Source organism: Monodelphis domestica, chromosome X (assembly GCF_027887165.1).
Source record: "Monodelphis domestica isolate mMonDom1 chromosome X, mMonDom1.pri, whole genome shotgun sequence".
Classification (NCBI taxonomy): domain Eukaryota; kingdom Metazoa; phylum Chordata; class Mammalia; order Didelphimorphia; family Didelphidae; genus Monodelphis; species Monodelphis domestica.
Window position 1 is genome coordinate 60,298,441 of NC_077235.1, and position 8,524 is coordinate 60,306,964.

Sequence of the window (8,524 nt, forward strand, 5' to 3'; positions counted from 1 at the left end):
TTGTTATTCTAGGAGAAATCATTTTTCAGTTCCAGCTAACTCTGAATTCACTGTCCTTTAAAATCCTGGCTCCTTCCCATGAAATGCTACTTACATGATAGAGCATCACAAACTGTAAATGGTGAATAAACCCATCTATTCAAGTAAATACAAAACAGAACTAAAAGAAGTTGTGTGACAAGGAAATCACTTTAAAAGACTGATATATATTAATTTAAGGTCGCCAAGGAATTCAGCTATGTAATTCCTAAATGAAAACTCAAGTCAGCAGTCAACCTTTTATGGAGTTTTTAATTACAAACAGGAGGAAGAAAGGTATGAGAGAGAGAGAGAGAGAGAGAGAGAGAGAGAGAGAGAGAGAGAGAGAGAGAGAGAGAGAGAGAAGGGAATAGGGCTTAAATACCCCCTCTGTTTAGGCTGGGCCAAAAGGCCCAAGCCCTTAGATAGCTGAGGCAAAGAAAAGAGATCAGTCCCTATCACTCACATGACCAAAATGGAGAAACAGTCTCAGGGGCCTCCACCTCCAGCCTCCTTCAGAGCCAAACTTCTCAGAGCACAACCTCTCAGAGCAAAACCTCTCCCACCACCTAGTCCTCAGACCTCACTATCTTTAAGGAAACCATCTAAGTTCCCTCCCCTCAGTTCTCACATCTACCAATCACTGTCCATGTCTTCCCTGTGCCAATGGTGGCTCTAGCTTAACCCAGAACTGCCCAGAGGTCTTCCCCTTTGCACATGTCTGTTGAAGGTCATATTCTCAAATAATTAAATCTTGATCCTTTGCTGCAGCCCTTCCTAAATCCTGTTATTCTAAGTAGGGTGGAAATTGTATTTTCCAAGACCTGGTTCTGTCATTCCAAGTATCTCTATTGTATCAATTCTAAAATCAATCATGACTCAAAGAACTTCCTGTTCTATGCTTAAGCATAGGTCAAAGCCCTTTCCATTGTTCAGCAAAAGGTTTCTGTCCTAAAGCAGTCCCAAGTAGGGAGGAGAAGGATCTTCCCATGCCAAGGGGGTTCTTACTATCAGTAGGAAATTTTTTTCAGTATGAGATTTCCCAATGGGGAAATTTCCAACATTCATAAGTCTAAGAAATTTTAAGGTTTACAGTTGCAGATATTAGAATATAAGACAAAATACGAGAAAAGAATGGGCTCTCCCAATGGGAACAGACAGTACCTGATTTTACTGACAGAAATTCCCTAAAGTCTCTAGGGAAGCAATGTAGAAATCAGTGACATGTTGAGGTGCCAGCTCCTATACATGTCTGCTCTTGCCCAAAATATCTCTCTCTCTTCTCTCTCTCTCTCTCTCTCTCTCTCTCTCTCTCTCTCTCTCTCTCTCTCTCTCTCTCTCAGCTTTTCTCAAAAGACAATCTGGAACTACTAGTATCCTCTCTCAAACTGGGTAGGAAGGTCTCTCTTCTCTCATGCTCTTGTGCAAATTCTGTTTTGCACCCAAGAAAGCAGTGTCAAGCCATCTTCTTCTCAATCTACAAGAAGATGCTTACATAAATTATCCAGACAAGAACACCATACTTTAAACATCAATTTTATACCAAGAGGAACGAAATATTTTATTATTAACCAAGATTAGAAATAATGTATCTGAAATTAAATATCACTTCTGGGCACAAGGGACAAGGACATAGCACCCACTCTTTTCCATAAGAAACTCCTCTGCCCTGCATCCACATATATGCTCAAACTGGGTTTAGTCCTAGAGAGAACCTTACCTTAAAAGAGGGCTGAGAATTCCTATCTCACACAGTCTGACTTAATAAATGTCCACTTAGACAGCAGACATGATATTTTTTTATCTCTTAGGTGTTGGCTCATGTGTAGAGTTTCTCCAAAGGGGATAATATAGGACAGGAATTTATTTTATACACTCAAAAGAAACACTAAACACAGAAGAGAAGTGTAGAATGACAAAAGCACTTAAAATAGGATGCAATTACTGAAATTACGACTAAAATTAATGCTTTACCTTGAGGTGAATAATTAAGCCACATCAGACCCTGAAGACATTTGGAAGCTCCTGAACAAGCAGTCCACATTTCTCTTTTTCTCTGCACTGTGTTCTCTCATGGTTCACATCTTCTAGCAAGGCTAAGGAAATAGATAGTAAAACTATACTAGTGGGAGACTTGAACCTACCACTATCAAATTTAGATAAATCAAACCAAAAAATAAATAAGAAAGAGGTGAAAGAAGTGAATGAAATCTTAGAAAAATTAGAATTAATAGACATATGGAAAAAAATAAATAGGGATAAAAAGGAATACACCTTCTTCTCAGCACCGCATGGCACATTCACAAAAATTGACCATACATTAGGTCACAGAAACATAGCACACAAATGCAGAAAAGCAGAAATAATAAATGCAGCCTTCTCAGATCACAAATCAAGAAAAATAATGATCAGTAAAGGTACATGGAAAACCAAATCAAAAACTAATTGGAAATTAAACAATATGATACTCCAAAATCGTTTAGTTAGAGAAGACATCATAGAAACAATTAATAATTTTATCGAGGAAAATGACAATGGCGAGACATCCTTTCAAACCTTTTGGGATGCAGCCAAAGCGGTAATCAGAGGTAAATTCATATCCCTGAGTGCATATATCAACAAACTAGGGAGAGCAGAGATCAATCAATTGGAAATGCAAATAAAAAAACTCGAAAGCGATCAAATTAAAAACCCGCAGCAGAAAACCAAACTAGAAATCCTAAAAATTAAGGGAGAAATTAATAAAATCGAAAGTGATAGAACTATTGATTTAATAAATAAGACAAGAAGCTGGTACTTTGAAAAAACAAACAAAATAGACAAAGCACTGGTCAATTTAATTAAAAAAAGGAAGGAAGAAAAGCAAATTAACAGCATCAGAGATGAAAAGGGGGACATCCCCTCCGATGAAGAGGAAATTAAAGCAATCATTATAAATTACTTTTCCCAATTATATGGAAATAAATACACCAATTTAGGTGATATGGATGAATATATACAAAAATACAAACTACCTAGACTAACAGAAGAGGAAATAGAATTCTTAAATAATCCCATACCAGAAAATGAAATCCAACAAGCCATCAAAGAACTTCCTAAGAAAAGGGCTGATGGATTCTCCAGTGAATTCTATCAAACATTCAGAGAACAGTTAATCCCAATACTATACAAACTATTTGACATAATAAGCAAAGAGGGAGTTCTACCAAACTCCTTTTATGACACAAACATGGTACTGATTCCAAAACCAGGCAGGTCAAAAACAGAGAAAGAAAACTATAGACCAATCTCCCTAATGATATAGATGCTAAAATCTTAAATAGGATGCTAGCAAAAAGACTCCAGCAAGTGATTAGAAGGGTCATCCACCATGATCAAGTAGGATTTATTCCAGGGATGCAGGGCTGGTTCAATATTAGGAAAACCATCCACATAATTGACCACATCAACAAACAAACCAACAAGAATCACATGATTATATCAATAGACGCAGAAAAAGCCTTTGATAAAATACAACACTCATTCCTATTAAAAACACTAGAAAGCATAGGAATAGAAGGGTCGTTCCTAAAAATAATAAACAGTATATATCTAAAACCATCAGCTAATATCATCTGCAATGGGGATAAACTAGATGCATTTCCAATAAGATCAGGAGTGAAACAAGGATGCCCATTATCACCTCTACTATTTGACATTGTACTAGAAACACTAGCAGTAGCAATTAGAGAAGAAAAAGAAATTGAAGGCATCAAAATAGGCAAGGAGGAGACCAAGTTATCACTCTTTGTAGATGACATGGTGGTCTACTTAAAGAATCCTAGAGATTCAACCAAAAAGCTAATTGAAATAATCAACAACTTTAGCAAAGTTGCAGGATACAAAATAAACCCACATAAGTCATCAGCTTTTCTATATATCTCCAACACAGCTCAGCAGCAAAAACCAGAAAGAGAAATCCCATTCAAAATCACCTTAGACAAAATAAAATACCTAGGAATCTATCTCCTGAGACAAACACAGGAACTATATGAACACAACTACAAAACACTCTCCACACAACTAAAACTAGACTTCAACAATTGTAAAAACATTAACTGCTCATGGATAGGACGAGCCAATATAATAAAAATGACCATCCTACCCAAAATTATTTATCTATTTAGTGCCATACCCATTGAACTCCCAAAATATTTCTTTACTGATTTAGAAAAAAACATAACAAAATTCATTTGGAATAACAAAAGTTCAAGGATATCCAGGGAAATAATGAAAAAAAAACACAAATGATGGGGGCCTTGCAGTCCCAGACCTTAAACTATATTACAAAGCAGCAGTCATCAAAACAATTTGGTACTGGCTAAGAAACAGAAAGGAAGATCAGTGGAATAGACTGGGGGAAAGCGACCTCAGCAAGACAGTATACGATAAACCCAAAGATACCAGCTTTTGGGACAAAAATCCACTATTCGATAAAAACTGCTGGGAAAATTGGAAGACAGTATGGGAGAGATTAGAAATAGATCAACACCTCACACCCTACACCAAGATAAATTCAAAATGGGTGAATGACTTAAACATAAAGAAGGAAACCATAAGTAAATTGGGTAAACACAGAATAGTATACATGTCAGACCTTTGGGAGGGGAAAGGCTTTAAAACCAAGCAAGACATAGAAAGAACCACAAAATGTAAAATAAATAATTTCGACTACATCAAATTAAAAGGCTTTTGTACAAACAAAACCAATGTAACTAAAATCAGAAGGAAAACAACAAATTGGGAAAAAATCTTCATAGAAACCTCTGGCAAAGGTTTAATTACTCAAATTTATAAAGAGCTAAATCAATTGTACAAAAAATCAAGCCATTCTCCAATTGATAAATGGGCAAGGGACATGGATAGGCAGTTCTCAGATAAAGAAATCAAAACTATTAATAAGCACATGAAGAAGTGTTCTAAATCTCTTATAATCAGAGAGATGCAAATCAAAACAACTCTGAGGTATCACCTCATACCAAGCAGACTGGCTAGCATGATAGCAAAGGAAAGTAATGAATGCTGGAGGGGATGTGGCAAAGTAGGGACATTAATTCATTGCTGGTGGAGTTGTGAACTGATCCAACCATTCTGGAGGGCAATTTGGAACTATGCCCAAAGGGCGACAAAAGAATGTCTACCCTTTGATCCATCCATAGCACTGCTGGGTCTGTACCCCAAAGAGATAATGCACAAAAAGTCTTGTACAAAAATATTCATAGCTGCGCTCTTTGTGGTGGCCAAAAACTGGAAAATGAGGGGATGCCCATCAATTGGGGAATGGCTGAACAAATTGTGGTATATGTTGATGATGGAATATTATTGTGCTAAAAGGAATAATAAAGTAGAGGAATTCCATGGAGACTGGAACAACCTCCAGGAAGTGATGCAGAGCGAGAGGAGCAGAACCAGGAGAACATTGTACACAGAGACTAATACACTGTGGTATAATCGAACATAATGGACTTCTCCATTAGTGGCAGTGTAATGTCCCTGAACAATCTGCAGGGATCTAGGAGAAAAAAAACACTATTCATAAGCAAAGGATAAACTATGGGAGTGGAAACACCGAGGAAAAGCAACTGCCTGACTACAGCTGTTTAGGGGACATGACAGAGGATAGACTTTAAATGAACACTCTAATGCAAATATTGACAACATAGAAATGGGTTCGAATGAAGAACACATGTGACACCCAGTGGAATCACGCATCGGCTAAGGGGGGTGGGGGGGAGGAAAAGAAAATGATCTTTGTCTTTAATGAATAATGCTTGGAAATGATCAAATAAAATATTATTTTAAAAAAAAGAAAAGAAAAGAAAAGAAAGCGGCTAGCAGCTGCATTCCAAGACGAATTTACAGTACAGGAAGACCTAATGGGATTAGCAATTGGAACTCTTGGTGCCAATATTCAGTAGGCCCAAAAAGTGCCTGGGGTGACAGTCATTGAACTGGTCGAGGAGACTTGCACCTTCTGAATCTACAGGAAGACCCCTGAAGCATGCCGGTAGGCCCAAATCTACCTAGAGTTTTCCGAAGACCCTGTCCAAGTGCCCTGGAACCTGGTTGGAAAAGAGATTAAGAAGAATGGGAAAGTGATCCAGGAGATTGTGGATAAATCTGGTGTGGTGAGGTTTCGAGTGGAGGGTGGTAATGACAAGAAGAATCCAAGGGAGGAGGGAATGGTTCCTTTCACATTTGTTGGTACCTGGGAGAACATCAGCAATGCTCAGGCCCTACTGGAATATCACCTCTCTTACTTGCAGCAAGTAGAACAGTTTCAATTAGAAAGACTACTGATTGATGAACAACTTCAGCAGATTGGGCTGGGCTTCTGTACCCCTGGAACTGATCGAGGAAACAGTAGTGGTGACAAGACTGGCTACGCCACAGATGAAAGCTCTTCCTCTTCCCTCCATGCCACTAGTTCCTATGGGGATTGTGGCCATGGCCGGAAGACAGGAAGTTCTGGCTATGGCCCTGGTTCAGATCGGTCCACTGCTTCTGAAACTGAGTCTGAGAAACAAGAGGAGCCTGACCAGTCTGCACATGGTGAGCAGGGTTCCTCTAGACTTGGTGAAAAGGATCGTAGGAGACCAATGGGGGTCCGAGGTCGAGGGTCTAATCCTAAACCTCGGCTTCCTAGCAAGGATACAACACCTTCCATTATCTCAGTGCTGAAGGATCCTGACAGTAATCCCTACTGCCTACTGGACACATCAGAACCAGAGCCCCCAGTTGACTCTGAGCCTGAAGAGCCACCTCCAGCTATTGCCCATCAACGACATTCCCTCCATCACCATAGAGATGAGGATCGGACCATCATAGATGGAGGACTGGAATCTGATGGCCCTAATCTGGCTGAAAATGGTCTGGAAGAATAATCAAAACCCCAATGACTCAACAGAAGCCATAGATGACATAAATGTGGTAACCAAGCAGATGACTCCATCAGCAGAGATCGGCAGCCAGTGACAGTGGCAGATTACATCTCCTAGGCAGAATCTCAGAGCCGACAGAGGCAGCCCCCTGATCCCACTCATGTTCCTTCCGAGGACTCTCTCTCAAGACCAAAGGGTGTCAGCAAGCTTTCTAAGGGCCCCTCGGAAAATGGAGAGTTCTCTGCCTCCTTGGAGCTGGGCAGCTTGGTGAATGGGATCTCATAAAAGTTCCTCCACCTTTCCCTGCTCTCCCCACCCCTTCTTGTTTGCTACCCAACAAGCCCTTCCTGATCTGCATTGGACCTGCTCCTTGTCTAAGGGGGGAGGGAACAGTGGCCACACTGTGGGTTCTTCCCCACCCCCCAGGGGCTAGGGGTGGTGATGTGCTTGTTACAGGGTCACCCTCTCCTCTTCTTCCTCTGTCTACCCCACCCCATGGTGAGGGGAGCCTCCCCCCATCAGACTGGATGTACCTTTTATCCTCTAATGCCCCAATCTCTCCCTGACCCCGTAATTCTCTCCCCAGCCTGTTTGTGGGGAGGGTCCTCCTGTACCCACCCAAATTTGATGGTTTAGGGGCTCCCTTGGCAACCTTTCCTCTCATCCTGCCCCCCCCCCCTCTGGGCCTCATCACTGTGGAAGATGGGGGAGGTTTCATTGGGTGGGAGACATGGGGAGGGGGGGTTTGGAGTAGGGGCAGGGGTCTATTAAAGGTCTCTGGGGGTAGAAGATAGGGGTACAGACTTTTTTTGGCTAATGAGAAGGTGTATTTATTTTTCACTGTACAGTATTTAAAAAGAGAATAAAAAAATCCAAATGGCAAAAGAAATCTGAGTGAGATGGGCAGGATCTCTCTGTATGGAGCTAAGGAGCAAGGATTTTGGCTGAGGCCAGCTCTCAAGCCTCTGCAGCTTCCACCGTTTGCTGCCACTCTCAGTGTTGTCTCCCCACAGGGGCGCCCACAGTCTGCTCTCCTCAGCCTGCTGGGGTTTCAGTTCTAGCTGCTCTCAGGGGTAGGTCCTTGGTGGTCTCAGTCAGCTTCCAAGGACCCAGAGGTACCCCTCACTCACTCCAGAGGTGCCCCTCGCTCATTCACTGATTCTAACACATGCTGGCTCTAACTCTGGCTCCGTAGGTGAGGTGGGGGAGGGTGGATCAGCTCTCTTTTTGGTGGAAGCTTTTTCACCCCCTTATGGTGTGGAAATGCCCAAATCCTATGTACCTTCAATGCTGCACCCTACTGTAGAGTCCCTTCATTCCTATGAATTTGAGGTTTTTTGGCTTTTTGACAGAGTCTGTATTGTTAGGTGGCAAGGAGAAGAAGAGCCCTGCTTCTAGACTGCCACCATGTTTACCCGGAAGTCAGGAAAGGGAATTCTCTTGTCAAAGAATTCGGGTCTGTAAAACTCCTCCAGGGGGCAGCGGGGTAGCTCAGTGGATTGAGAACCAGGCCTAGAGATGGGAGGTCCTAGGTTTAAAACTGCCGTCAGCCACTTCCTAGCTGTGTGACCCTGGGCAAGTCACTT

At 41.4% G+C, this 8,524-nt stretch overlaps 1 pseudogene; it reads left to right on the forward strand.

The window, feature by feature from the left end:
- The window catches only part of LOC100029894 (RNA-binding protein FXR2-like), a 78,048-nt pseudogene extending 70,745 nt beyond the window's left edge, over positions 1-7,303 (forward strand).
- The last annotated feature ends 1,221 nt before the right edge of the window (positions 7,304-8,524 follow it).